The sequence below is a fragment of the Carassius gibelio genome, chromosome B4 (assembly GCF_023724105.1).
Source record: "Carassius gibelio isolate Cgi1373 ecotype wild population from Czech Republic chromosome B4, carGib1.2-hapl.c, whole genome shotgun sequence".
In the NCBI taxonomy this organism is placed as follows: Eukaryota; Metazoa; Chordata; class Actinopteri; order Cypriniformes; family Cyprinidae; genus Carassius; species Carassius gibelio.
This window is the reverse complement of record NC_068399.1, coordinates 3,374,494-3,389,280: the sequence shown is the minus strand read 5'-3', so window position 1 is coordinate 3,389,280 and position 14,787 is coordinate 3,374,494. Positions and strand designations below refer to the sequence as shown.

The 14,787-nt window shown below is 36.6% G+C and overlaps 1 long non-coding RNA gene across 1 annotated transcript; it reads right to left on the bottom strand.

The window, feature by feature from the left end:
* Window positions 1-629: 629 nt before the first annotated feature.
* On the bottom strand, window positions 630-14,412 carry LOC127956107 (uncharacterized). The gene is made up of 3 exons (XR_008153471.1): window positions 13,519-14,412; window positions 10,676-11,096; window positions 630-694 (listed from the first exon to the last, which is right to left on the bottom strand). It is a non-coding gene; the product is annotated as an uncharacterized LOC127956107 (long non-coding RNA).
* Window positions 14,413-14,787: the final 375 nt, after the last annotated feature.

The following is a 14,787-nucleotide window of genomic DNA, read 5'->3' as shown; positions in this document are numbered from 1 at the left end:
TGCAGCTGTGCACTTTTGTTCGGGCTAACCCAAGGATTGCAACGATGCCTTGTTTTTGAGTCTACGGCTAACGGTTTACGATCTGCGGCCAAAAATGTCCAAAATTTTAGTTTTTTGCGCTGTAGCGCCCCCGTTAGGCCGATTGGGCTGAGACTTTTATAAGTTCTCCCCAAAATGAGCTCTACGATCTGTCCAAATTTCAGCTCTCTAGGCCTTACGGTTTGGGCTGCACGTTCAGTTCTAGGGCGGAAGAATAATAATAATAATAAAAATCCTAACAAATACAATAGGGTTTCAGCACTGCGTGCTTGAACCCCTAATTAAAGCTGCAAGCAGCATTTACGGGGTTCAAGCATTTAAGGCATCTGAGGTGGTCAGAGCCAACCTGGATGTTTGGATGACATTTAAACACATCAAAAATGGAGAACAGGCTAACAGACAGACACACACACTGAAAGTAAATAATTAGACTAATATATGTATACTCTATAAGCATATGCACACACACACACACACACACACACACACTAAGACACATATAAATGCACAAAACATTTTGTTGCAGATATAGGTATTTGAAATAAGGGATAGGTGACAATACAAGTATTGCAAGTCTTCTGTTTTTAAGAGTTTAGATGTCATTTTCAGGTTAAACTGTAATCATAATGTGGCAAAATTGTAAAAACTGATATATCTGTATGAACAAAATGGAAAATATTGACTCAATGAGATTTAAAATGTTATAACAGTTAATTTTTTAATGTTTTGGCATGAATTCATTAATTCTTTCAACAGTACTGTTCACCTTAGCTGAATGAGCCAATTAGTGGTCTCCCGCTGCCATCTAGTGGTTATAAATTGCATTTACTCAAGCAACACTGTGTTGTTAAATATAACTGTTATAGTGTTGTTATTTTTTTTTGACCAATCTCTCTTAAATTTTGCATGCTTGTTTAGAATGAAATTATGCATTATTTTACACAGTTTTGATAATTTGTGGGCTTTCTGTTTGTATTAATAGGCCTTTGTGTACACTATGCAAATAACATATTATAAAATTACTGGTTTATAGTTGTCCAAATGCAATTGTTCAACATGTTTTTGATAATTATTGACCTTCAGAGTCTAGAGAATTGTACTTCAGTGGTTTTATTGATTTTCATCTTAAACCCTATCACAAGTATGCCAAAGTAACTTTTTTAAATAATCTTGAATATTTAATTAACAGCTTTATTGACAACATTGGTCCCAGAGGCAAAGTTGTTCAGAATAAGGGAGATTTATCATATGATATGAAGATTTAGTGTTTTTGAGTGAATATATGAACATTTTCAAACAATTTGAGGCCATTTACCATAGAAATCTTGTGTTTTGAGACCTTTTCTACTGTTATAGCGCCACCTATGGTCTGATCTCCATGAAACTTTGCATGCTTGTTAAGAGTCACCTGTTACATGATTTCACCGAGTTTCATAAAGTTTTGAGTTTTCCTTTAGGTTTTATAGGCTTTGGGGTATGTTTGGCCACACCCCTTTTACTAAATTACCCTTTTACAGCTAACCAAAGGAAAAAATTCAACATTATTTTGATAATTATTGATCTAGAGAGTCTACAGAATATTACTGCAGTGGTTTGGTTCCGATCGGACAAAAAACCTAGGACTAGTTCGCAAAAGTAGGTTTTTAACATATTTGTGAATAACAATTGAACGATTTGATTGACAGCAATGGTTCTTGAGGCAAAGTTGTGCATTACGAGGAGATCTATCAAATGATATGCATATTGTGTTGATATGTGAAACACCATGTGATTACAGAGCCATAAAACTCGTTAGCGCCAACTAGTGGCCGATTTCTTTCAAAATTCTTACAGACCTTAAGGTTCATGAGTCGAACGTACCCAGCGAGTTTCGTTCCGATCAACATCCGTTAACCCTTTCAAATAGGTGCTTAAATTTGTTTGGCCAATGGCGGCCATGTTTTTTGAGATATGCAAATGTCCTCATAGGTACTTGTGCCCCTTCAGACCAAAACACTGAATACCAATTTTCAAGTCGATCGAGCCAACGGTTGCCTAGTTATAGCCATTTATGTGTTTTTTAAATCTTATTGCGCCCCCAAGTGGCAGAGATGCGCAATTTTTTTCATTTCACCAAAGATTGAGCTCATACATATGTGTACCAATTTTGGTGAAGATATCTCATTCCGTTCAAGAGTTATAGTTAAAATAGCATTTGGCTAACGTTAGCATAGACGCTTTTTGGTGTACTGTTTCGCGTAAGAATTGAAATTTCAACTTTTTTTTGATAATTATTGATATTGAGTGTCCAGGGAATATTTATGAAGTGGTTTGGTTCTGATTGGTTGAAAATCCTAGGACTAGTTCGCAAAAGTAGGTTTCGGATATAGCTCGATTTTGCGAGAAAACGGTGCGTCGTAGACCCCAAAAAGGCGCCATACACTTTTGTTCGGGCTATCCCAAGGATTGCAACGATGCCATGTTTTTGAGTTTATGGCTAACGGTTTACGATTTACGGCCCAAAATGTCAATTTTTTTTGTTTTTTGCGCTGTAGCGCCCCCGTTTGGCCGATTGGGGTGAGACTTTGTCAGAACGTCCCCTCGGGGAGCTCTACATTCTGGCCAAGTTTCAGCTCTCTAGGCCTTACGGTTTGGTCTGCACGATCAGTTTTAGCGGAGAAAAATAATAATAATAAAAAAAATCCTTACAATTACAATAGGGTTTCAGCACTGCGTGCTTGAACCCCTAATAATAATAAAAATCCTAACAAATACAATAGGGTTTCAGCACTGCGTGCTTGAACCCCTAATTAAAGCTGCAAGCAGCATTTTACCGGGGTTCAAGCACATTAAGGCCTCTGAGGTGGTCAGAGCCAACCTGGATGCATGGATGACAGTTAAACACATCCAAAATGGAGAACAGGCTAACAGACAGACACACACACACAATGAAAGTAAATGATTAGACTAATATATTAATACTCTATAAGCATATGCACACACACACACACACACACACACAAAGACACACATATACATGGACACACATTTTGTTGCAGATACAGGTATTTGAAATAAGGTGACAATAAACTTATTGCAAGTCTTCTCTTTTTTAGAGTTTAGATGTCATTTTCAGGTTAAACTGTAATCATAATGTGGCAAAATTGTAAAAACTGATACATATGTATGAACAAAATGGAAAACATTGATTCAGTAAGATATAAAATGTTATAACAGTTAATTTATTAATGTTTTGGCAAGAATTCATGAAAACAGTGCTGTTCAACTTAGCTGAATGAGCCCATTAGTGGTCTTCCGCTGCCATCTAGTGGTTATAAATTGCATTTACTCAAACAACCCTGGTTTAAAACATAACTGTTATAGTGTTGTTATTTTTTTTTGCCCAATCTCTCTTAAATTTTGCATGCTTGTTTAGAATGAAATTATGCATTATTTTACACAGTTTTGATAATTTGTGGGCTTTCTGTTTGTATTAATAGGCCTTTGTGTACACTATGCAAATAACATATTATAAAATTATTGATTTATAGTTGCCCAAATGCAATTGTTCAACATGTTTTTGATAATTATTGACCTTCAGAGTCTAGAGAATTGTACTTCAGTGGTTTTATTGATTTTCATCTTAAACTGTATCACAAGTATGCCAAAGTAACTTTTTTAAATAATCTTGAATATTTAATTAACAGCTTCATTGACAACATTGGTCTCAGAGGCAAAGTTGTTCAGAATGAGGAGATTTATCATATGATATGAAGATTTAGTGTTTTTGAGTGAATATATGAACATTTTCAAACAATTTGAGGCCATTTACCATATAAATCTTGTGTTTTGAGACATTTTCTACTGTTATAGCGCCACCTATGGTCTGATCTCCATGAAACTTTGCATGCTTGTTAAGAGTCACCTGTTACATGATTTCCCTGAGTTTCATAAAGTTTTGAGTTTTCCTTTAGGTTTTATAGGCTTTGGGGTATGTTTGGCCACACCCCTTTTTCTAAATTACCCCGTTACAGCTAACCAAAGGACAAAATTCAATATTTTTTTAATAATTATTGATCTAGAGAGTCCACAGAATATTACTGCAGTGGTTTGGTTCCGATCGGGCAAAAAACCTAGGACTAGTTCGCAAAAGTAGGTTTTTAACATATTTGTGAATAACAATTGAACGATTTGATTGACAGCAATGGTTCTTGAGGCAAAGTTGTGCATTACGAGGAGATCTATCAAATGTTATGCATATTGTGTTGATATGTGAAACACCACGTGATTACAGAGCCATAAAACTCTTTAGCGCCAACTAGTGGCCGATTTCTTTCAAAATTCTTACAGACCTTAAGGTTCATGAGTCGAACGTACCCAGCGAGTTTTGTTCCGATCAACATCCGTTAACCCTTTCAAATAGGTGCTTAAATTTGTTTGGCCAATGGCGGCCATGTTTTTTGAGATATGCAAATGTCCTCATAGGTACTTGTGCCCCTTCAGACCAAGACACTGCATACCGATTTTCAAGTCGATCGAGCCAACGGTTGCCTAGTTATAGCAATGTATGTGTTTTTTCTATCTTATTGCGCCCCCAAGTGGCAGAGATGCGCAATTTTTTTGATTTGACCAAAGATTGAGCTCATACATATGTATACCGAGTTTGGTGAAGATATCTCATTCCGTTCAAGAGTTATAGTTAAAATAGCATTTGGCTAACGTTAGCATAGATGCTTTTTGGTGTACTGTTTCGCGTAAGAATTGAAATTTCAACTTTTTTTTAATAATTATTGATATTGAGTGTCCAGGGAATATTTCTGAAGTGGTTTGGTTCTGATTGGTTGAAAATCCTAGGACTAGTTCGCAAAAGTAGGTTTCGGATATAGCTCGATTTTGCGAGAAAACGGTGCGTCGTAGACCCCAAAAAGGCGCCGTTCACTTTTGTTCGGGCTAACCCAAGGATTGCAACAATGCCATGTTTTTGAGTTTATGGCTAACGGTATACGATTTACGGCCAAAAATGTCCAAAATTTTTGTTTTTTGCGCTGTAGCGCCCCCGTTAGGCCGATTGGGCCGGTTCTTTGTATCTGAGTAGCGAGCAAGACTACTACGATCTGACCAAGTTTCAGCTCTCTAGGCCTTACGGTTTGGGCTGCACGTTCAGTTTTAAGGCGGAAGAATAATAATAATAATAATAATTAAAGCTGCAAGCAGCATTTACGGGGTTCAAGCACTTAAGGCATCTTAGGTGGTCTGAGCCAACCTGGATGTACGGATGACAGTTAAACACATCCAAAACGGAGAATAGGCTGACAGACAGACACACGCACTGAAATTAAATGATTAAACTAGTTTTAAGAGTTTGGATGTCATTTTCAGGTTTCACTGTAATCATAATGTGGCAAAATTTTAAAAACTGGTAAGTCTGTATGAACAAAATGGAAAAATTTAACTCAGTGAGATTTAAAATGTTGTAACAGTGTTTTTTTTTTATTGTTTAGGCATGAATTCATAAATCTTCTCAAAAGTACTGTTTCAATTTGCTGAATGAGCCCATTAGTGGTCTTCCGCTGCCATCTAGTGGTTGCATTTACTCAAACAACACTGTTTTTAAACATAACTGTTATAGTGTAATGTTTTTTGCCCAATCTCTCTTAAATTTTGCATGCTTGATTAGAATGAAATTAGGCTTTATTTTACACAGTTTTGATAGTTTGTGGGCTTTCTGTTTGTATAAATAGGCCTTTGTGTACACTGTGAAAAGAACATATTATACAATCACTGGTTTATAGTTGTCCAAATGCAATTTTTCAACATGTTTTTGATTATTATTGACCTTCAGAGTCTAGAGAATTGTACTTCAGTGGTTTTATTGATTTTCAGCTTAAAGCCTTGGACTACTTTGCCAAAGTAACTTTTTTAAATAATCTTCAATATTTAATTAACAGCTTTATTGACAACATTGGTCCCAAAAGTTGTTCAGAATGAGGAGATCTATCATATGATATGAAGATCTAGTGTTTATGTGAATATATGAGCATTTTCAGACAATTTGAGGCCATTTACCATATCAATCTTATGTTTTGAGACCTTTTCTACTGTCATAGTGCCACCTGTGGTCCGATCTCCATGAAAATTTGCATGCTTGTTAAGAGTCACCTGTTACATGTTTTCACCAAGTTTCATAAAGTTTTGAGTTTTCGTTTAGGTTTTATATGCTTTTGGGTATTTTGGTCACGCCCCTTTTCTAATTTAGCCAGTTAAAGCTAACCAAAGGACAAAATTCTACATTTTCAACATTACTGCAGTGGTTTGGTTTCGATCGGGTAAAAAATCTGGGACTAGTTCGCAAAAGTAAGTTTTTAACATATTTGTGAATAACAATTGAACGATTTGATTGACATCTTCGCTCCTTGAGGCAAAGTTGTTCACAAAGAGGAGATCTATCATATGATATGAAGATCTAGTGTTTGTGTGAATGTATGAACATGTCCTACAAATTGTGATCATTTTCTATTGAAAATGTGTGTTTTTGAGGCTTTTTCAACTGTTATAGCGCCACCTATGATCCGATCTCCATGAAACTTTGCATGCTTGTTAAGAGTCACCTGATACATGATTCCATGAAGTTTCATAAAGTTTTGAGTTTTCGTTTAGGTTTTATAGGCTTTGGGGTATGTTTGGCCACACCCCTTTTACTAAATTACCCCTTTACAGCTAACCAAAGGACAAAATTCAACATTTTTTTGATAATTATTGATCTAGAGAGTCCACAGAATATTACTGCAGTGGTTTGGTTCCGATCGCACAAAAAACCTAGGACTAGTTCGTAAAAGTAGGTTTTTAACATATTTGTGAATAACATTTGAACGATTTGATTGACAACAATGGTTCTTGAGGCAAAGTTGTGCATTATGAGGAGATCTATCAAATGATATGCATATTGTGTTGATAAGTGAAACACCACGTGATTACAGAGCCAATAAACTCGTTAGCGCCAACTAGTGGCCGATTTCTTTCAAAATTCTTACAGACCTTAAGGTTCATGAGTCGAACGCACCCAGCGAGTTTCGTTCCGATCAACATCCGTTAACCCTTTCAAATAGGTGCTTAAAATTGTTTGGCCAATGGCGGCCATGTTTTTTGAGATATGCAAATGTCCTCATAGGTACTTGTGCCCCTTCAGACAAAGACACTGCATACCAATTTTTAGGTCGATCGAGCCAACGGTAGCCTAGTTATAGCCATTTATGTGTTTTTTCTTTTTATAGCGCCCCCAAGTGGCAGAGGTGTGCAATTTTTTTTATTTGACCAAAGTTTTAGGTCTTACAAATGTGTAGCAAGTTTGGTTAAGATATCTTATTTCTTTCACGAGTTATAGCCTGTTGTGTAAAATTGCTCCTCGACTTTCGAACGTTTTGGCATCCCATTACGACAGCGAGTCGAAATTTCAACTTTTTTTTGATAATTATTGATATTCCCTGGCCAGAGAACATTTCTGCAGTGGTTTGGTTCAGATTGGGCGAAAAACCTAGGACTAGTTCGCAAAAGTAGGTTTTGGACATACGTCAAATTTGCGAAAAAACGAGGCCTCCTAGACCCAAAATCAGAGTGACCGTTTTTAATTTCGCATGACCCACGGATTCCGGAAATGTTAAATTTTTGGCTCTATGATAAGCGGTTTAGGAGTTATTAGCACTAACGCATTTTTGATCACTGTAGCGCCCCCTTTAGGCCGATTGGGGCGAGCCTTTGGATCTGACAAGAAGGCCGGACTTCTACCATCTGACCAAGTTTCAGCTCTCTAGGCCTTACGGTTTGGGCTGCACGATCAGTTTGAGTGGAGAATAATAATAATAATAATAATAATATTAAAGCTGCAAGCAGCATTTATCGGGGTTCAAGCATTTTAGGTCTCTGGGGTGGTCTCGGCCAACCTGGATGTACGGATGACAGTTAAACACATCCAAAATGGAGATTAGGCTCACAGACAGGCACACGCACTGAAATTAAATGATTGAACTAGTTTTTAATAGTTTACATGTCATTTTCAGCTTTCACTGTAATCATAAAGTGGCAGAAGTGTAAAAACTGACGTTTACATTTATCTGACGCTTTTATCCAAAGCGACTTACACCTGCTATATATGTCAGAGGTCACATGCTTCTGGACCAACTTGGGGTTAAGCGTCTTGCTCAGCGACACATCGGTGTCTCACAGTGGATTCGAACCCGGGTCGCTCGCTCCAATGGCATGTGTCTTATCCACTGCGCCAACAACACCACTACCTCTGTTGGACATGTCTGTTTGAACAAAATGGAAAACTCTGACTCAATGAGATTTAAAATATAACTGTGTTTTTTATTTTTTAGGCATGAATTCACTTAAATTTTGCATGCTTATTTAGAATGAGATTATGCATTATTTTACACAGTTTTGATAATTTGTGGGCTTTCTGTTTGTATTAACAGGTCTTTGGGTACACTATGTAAAGAACTTATTTTAAAATAACCGGTTTATAGTTGTCCAAATACAATTGTTCAACATTTTTTTGATAATTATTGACCTTCAGAGTCTAGAGAATTGTACTTCAGTGGTTTTATTGATTTTCAGCTTAAATCCTTGGACTAGTTCGCCAAAGTAACTTTTTAAAATAATCTTGAACATTTAATTAGGAGTTTTATCGACAACATTGATCCAAGAGGCAAAGTTGTTCAGAATGAGGAGATCTATCATATGATCTAGTGTTTGTGGGAATATATGAATATTTTTAACCAATTTGAGGCCATTTACCATATAAATCTTGTGTTTTTGAGACCTTTTCTACTGTTATAGCGCCACCTATTGTCCGATCTCCATGAAAATTTGCATGATTGTTCAGAGACATCGGCTCAATGTTTTCTCCTAGTTTTGTAAAGTTTTGAGTTTCTGTTGAGGTTTTATAGGCTTTTGTTTGTATGTGGCCACGCCCCTTTTATTAATGACCTGGTTACAGCTAACCAAAGGACAAAATTCAACATTTTTTTGATAACTATTGATCTAGAGAGTCCAGAGAATATTACAGCAGTGGTTTGGTTCTGATTGGGTGAAAACCCTAGGACTAGTTCGCAAAAGTAGGTTTTTAACATATCTGTGAATAATTAATGAACAATTTGATTGACAGCCATGGTTCTTGAGGCAAAGTTGTGCATCATGAGGAGATCTATCAAATGATATGCATATTGTGTGAATCTATGTCACACCACGTGATTACTGAGCCAAAAAATCTCATTAGCGCCAACTAGTGGCCGATTTCTTTCAAAATTCTTACAGACCTTTAGGACCCTGAGTCGAACGTGCCTACCGAGTTTCGTTCCGATTGACCTCTGTTAACCTTGTCAAAAAGGTGCTTACATTTCATTGGCCAATGGCGGCCATGTTTTTTTAGATACGCCTATTTCCTCATAGACCCTTGTGTCACATGGGACAATGACATGGCATACAAATTTTCAAGTCGATCAGGCTAACGGTTGTGTAGTTATAGCCATTTTTATGTTTTTACCTCTTATAGCGCCACCACGTGGCAGAGATGTGCAATTCTTTTTTATTTGACCAAAGTTTCAGCTCATCAAAATGTGTACCAAGTTTGGTTAAGATATCTCATTTCGTTCACGAGTTCTGGCCTTTTGAATGAAATTGGTCCTCGACTTGTGAAGGTATTAGCGCCCCCTTGCAGCAGTGAGTGAAAATTTCAAATTGTTTTTGATAATTATTGATAATGACTGTCCATAGAACATTTCTGCACTGTTTTTGTTACGATTGGCTGAAAAACCTAGGACTAGTTTGCAAAAGTAGGTTTTGGATATAGGTCGATTTTACGGGAAAACGGTGCGTCGTAGAGTAAAAAAAGGTGCAGAGCAATTTTGTTCCTAGTAACCCAAGGATGCAAAATATATAACGTTTTTGAGTCTACGTCAAGTGGTTTAGGAGCTATGGCCAAAAATGTCTGAAAATTTTGTTTTTTGTGCTGTAGCGCCCCCGTTAGGCCGATTGGGCCGGGTCTTTGCGCCTGAGTAGCGAGCCAGACTACTACAATCTGGCCAAGTTTCAGCTCTCTAGCCCTTACGGTTTGGGCTGCACGATCAGTTTTAGGGAAGAATAATAATAATAATAATAATAATAATAATAATAATAATAATAATAATAATAAAAATCCTAACAAAAACAATAGGGTTTCAGCACTTCGTGCTTGAACCCCTAAAAAATCCTAACAGATACAATAGGGTTTCAGCACTGCGTGCTAGAACCCCTAATTAAAGCTGCAAGCAGCATTTTACCGGGGTTCAAGCATTTAAGGCATCTGAGGTGGTCAGAGCCAACCTGGATGTTTGGATGACATTTAAACACATCCAAAATGGAGAACAGGTTAACAGACAGACACACACACTGAAAGTAAATGATTAGACTAATATATGTATACTCTATAAGCATATGCACACACACACACACACAAAGACACACATATACATGCACAGACATTTTGTTGCAGATATAGGTATTTGAAATAAGTGATAGGTGACAATAAACTTATTGCAAGTCTTCTCTTTTTAAGAGTTTAGATGTCATTTTCAGGTTAAACTGTAATCACAATGTGGCAAAATAGTAAAAACTGATATACCTGTAAGAACAAAATGGAAAACATTGACTCAATGAGATTTAAAATGTTATAACAGTTACATTTTTAATGTTTTGGGATGAATTCATGAATCCTTTCAACAGTACTGTTCAACTTAACTGAATGAGCCCATTAGTGGTCTTCCACTGCCATCTAGAGGTTATAAATTGCATTTACTCAAGCAACACTGTTTTTAAACATAACTGTTATAGTGTTTTTTTTTTTTTTTTGCCCAATCTCTCTTAAATTTTGCATGCTTGTTTAGAATGAAATTATGCATTGTTTTACACAGTTTTGATAATGTGTGGGCTTTCTGTTTGTATTAATAGGCCTTTGTGTACACTATGAAAAGAACATATTATAAAATTACTGGTTTATAGTTGTCCAAATGCAATTGTTCAACATGTTTTTGATAATTATTGACCTTCAGAGTCTACAGAATTGTACTTCAGTGGGTTTATTGATTTTCATCTTAAACCGTATCACAAGTATGCCAAAGTAACTTTTTAAAATAATCTTGAATATTTAATTAACAGCTTTATTGACAACATTGGTCCCAGAGGCAAAGTTGTTCAGAATGAGGAGATCTATCATATGATATGAAGATTTAGTGTTTTTGAGTGAATATATGAGCATTTTCAAACAATTTGGGGCCATTTACCATATAAATCTTGTGTTTTGAGACCTTTTCTACTGTTATAGCGCCACCTATGGTCTGATCTCCATGAAACTTTGCATGCTTGTTAAGAGTCACCTGTTACATGATTTCACTGAGTTTCATACAGTTTTGAGTTTTCCTTTAGGTTTTATAGGCTTTGGGGTATGTTTGGCCACACCCCTTTTTCTAAATTACCCGGTTACAGCTAACCAAAGGACAAAATTCAACATTTTTTTAATAATTATTGATCTAGAGAGTCCACAGAATATTACTGCAGTGGTTTGGTTCCGATCGGGCAAAAAACCTAGGACTAGTTCGCAAAAGTAGGTTTTTAACATATTTGTGAATAACAATTGAACGATTTGATTGACAGCAATGGTTCTTGAGGCAAAGTTGTGCATTACGAGGAGATCTATCAAATGATATGCATATTGTGTTGATATGTGAAACACCACGTGATTACAGAGCCATAAAACTCGTTAGCGCCAACTAGTGGCCGATTTCTTTCAAAATTCTTACAGACCTTAAGGTTCATGAGTCGAACGTACCCAGCGAGTTTCGTTCCGATCAACATCCGTTAACCCTTTCAAATAGGTGCTTAAATTTGTTTGGCCAATGACGGCCATGTTTTTTGAGATATGCAAATGTCCTCATAAGTACTTGTGCCCCTTCAGACCAAGACACTGCATACCGATTTTCAAGTTGATCGAGCCAACGGTTGCCTAGTTATAGCAATTTATGTGTTTTTTCTATCTTATAGCGCCCCCAAGTGGCAGAGATGCGCAATTTTTTTGATTTGACCAAAGATTGAGCTCATACATATGTGTACCGAGTTTGGTGAAGATATCTCATTCCGTTCAAGAGTTATAGTCAAAATAGTATTTGGCGAACGTTAGCATAGACGCTTTTTGGCGTACTGTTTCGCGTAAGAATTGAAATTTCAACTTTTTTTAATAATTATTGATATTGAGTGTCCAGGGAATATTTATGAAGTGGTTTGGTTCTGATTGGTTGAAAATCCTAGGACTAGTTCGCAAAAGTAGGTTTCGGATATAGCTCGATTTTGCGAGAAAACGGTGCGTCGTAGACCCCAAAAAGGCGCCGTGCACTTTTGTTCGGGCTAACCCAAGGATTGCAACAATGCCATGTTTTTGAGTCTATGGCTAACGGTATACGATTTACGGCCAAAAATGTCCAAAATTTTTGATTTCTGCGCTGTAGCGCCCCCGTTAGGCCGATTGGGCCGGTTCTTTGTATCTGAGTAGCGAGCAAGACTACTACGATCTGACCAAGTTTCAGCTCTCTAGGCCTTACGGTTTGGGCTGCAGGTTCAGTTTTAAGGCGGAAGAATAATAATAATAATAATAATTAAAGCTGCAAGCAGCATTTTACCGGGGTTCAAGCACATTAAGGCCTCTGAGGTGGTCAGAGCCAACCTGGATGCATGGATGACAGTTAAACACATCCAAAATGGAGAACAGGCTAACAGACAGACACACACACTGACAGCAAATGATTAGACTAATATATTAATACTCTATAAGCATATGCACACACACACACACACACACACACACACACACACACACACACACACACAAAGACACACATATACATGCACAAACATTTTGTTGCAGATATAGGTATTTGAAATAAGTGATAGGTGACAATAAACTTATTGCAAGTCTTCTCTTTTTAAGAGTTTAGATGTCATTTTCAGGTTAAACTGTAATCATAATGTGGCAAAATTTTAAAAACTGATATATCTGTATGAACAAAATGGAAAACATTGACTCAATGAGATTTAAAATGTTATAACAGTTACATTTTTAATGTTTTGGGATGAATTCATGAATCCTTTCAACAGTACTGTTCAACTTAACTGAATGAGCCCATTAGTGGTCTTCCACTGCCATCTAGAGGTTATAAATTGCATTTACTCAAACAACACTGTGTTTTAAAACATAACTGTTATAGTGTTGTAATTTTTTATTGCCCAATCTCTCTTAAATTTTGCATGCTTGTTTAGAATGAAATTATGCATTGTTTTACACAGTTTTGATAATGTGTGGGCTTTCTGTTTGTATTAATAAGCCTTTGTGTACACTATGAAAAGAACATATTATAAAATTACTGGTTTATAGTTGTCCAAATGCAATTGTTCAACATGTTTTTGATAATTAATGACCTTCAGAGTCTACAGAATTGTACTTCAGTGGTTTTATTGATTTTCATCTTAAACCGTATCACAAGTATGCCAAAGTAACTTTTTAAAATAATCTTGAATAATTAATTAACAGCTTTATTGACAACATTGGTCCCAGAGGCAAAGTTGTTCAGAATGAGGAGATCTATCATATGATATGAAGATTTAGTGTTTTTGAGTGAATATATGAGCATTTTCAAACAATTTGGGGCCATTTACCATATAAATCTTGTGTTTTGAGACCTTTTCTACTGTTATAGCGCCACCTATGGTCTGATCTCCATGAAACTTTGCATGCTTGTTAAGAGTCACCTGATACATGATTTCACTGAGTTTCATACAGTTTTGAGTTTTCCTTTAGGTTTTATAGGCTTTGGGGTATGTTTGGCCACACCCCTTTTTCTAAATTACCCGGTTACAACTAACCAAAGGACAAAATTCAACATTTTTTTAATAATTATTGATCTAGAGAGTCCACAGAATATTACTGCAGTGGTTTGGTTCCGATCGGGCAAAAAACCTAGGACTAGTTCGCAAAAGTAGGTTTTTAACATATTTGTGAATAACAATTGAACGATTTGATTGACAGCAATGGTTCTTGAGGCAAAGTTGTGCAATACGAGGAGATCTATCAAATGATATGCATATTGTGTTGATATGTGAAACACCACGTGATTACAGAGCCATAAAACTCGTTAGCGCCAACTAGTGGCCGATTTCTTTCAAAATTCTTACAGACCTTAAGGTTCATGAGTCGAACGTACCCAGCGAGTTTCGTTCCGATCAACATCCGTTAACCCTTTCAAATAGGTGCTTAAATTTGTTTGGCCAATGACGGCCATGTTTTTTGAGATATGCAAATGTCCTCATAGGTACTTGTGCCCCTTCAGACCAAGACACTGCATACCGATTTTCAAGTCGATCGAGCCAACGGTTGCCTAGTTATAGCAATTTATGTGTTTTTTTTATCTTATAGCGCCCCCAAGTGGCAGAGATGCGCAATTTTTTTGATTTGACCAAAGATTGAGCTCATACATATGTGTACCGAGTTTGGTGAAGATATCTCATTCCGTTCAAGAGTTATAGTCAAAATAGTATTTGGCTAACGTTAGCATAGACGCTTTTTGGCGTACTGTTTCGCGTAAGAATTGAAATTTCAACTTTTTTTTAATAATTATTGATATTGAGTGTCCAGGGAATATTTATGAAGTGGTTTGGTTCTGATTGGTTGAAAATCCTAGGACTAGTTCG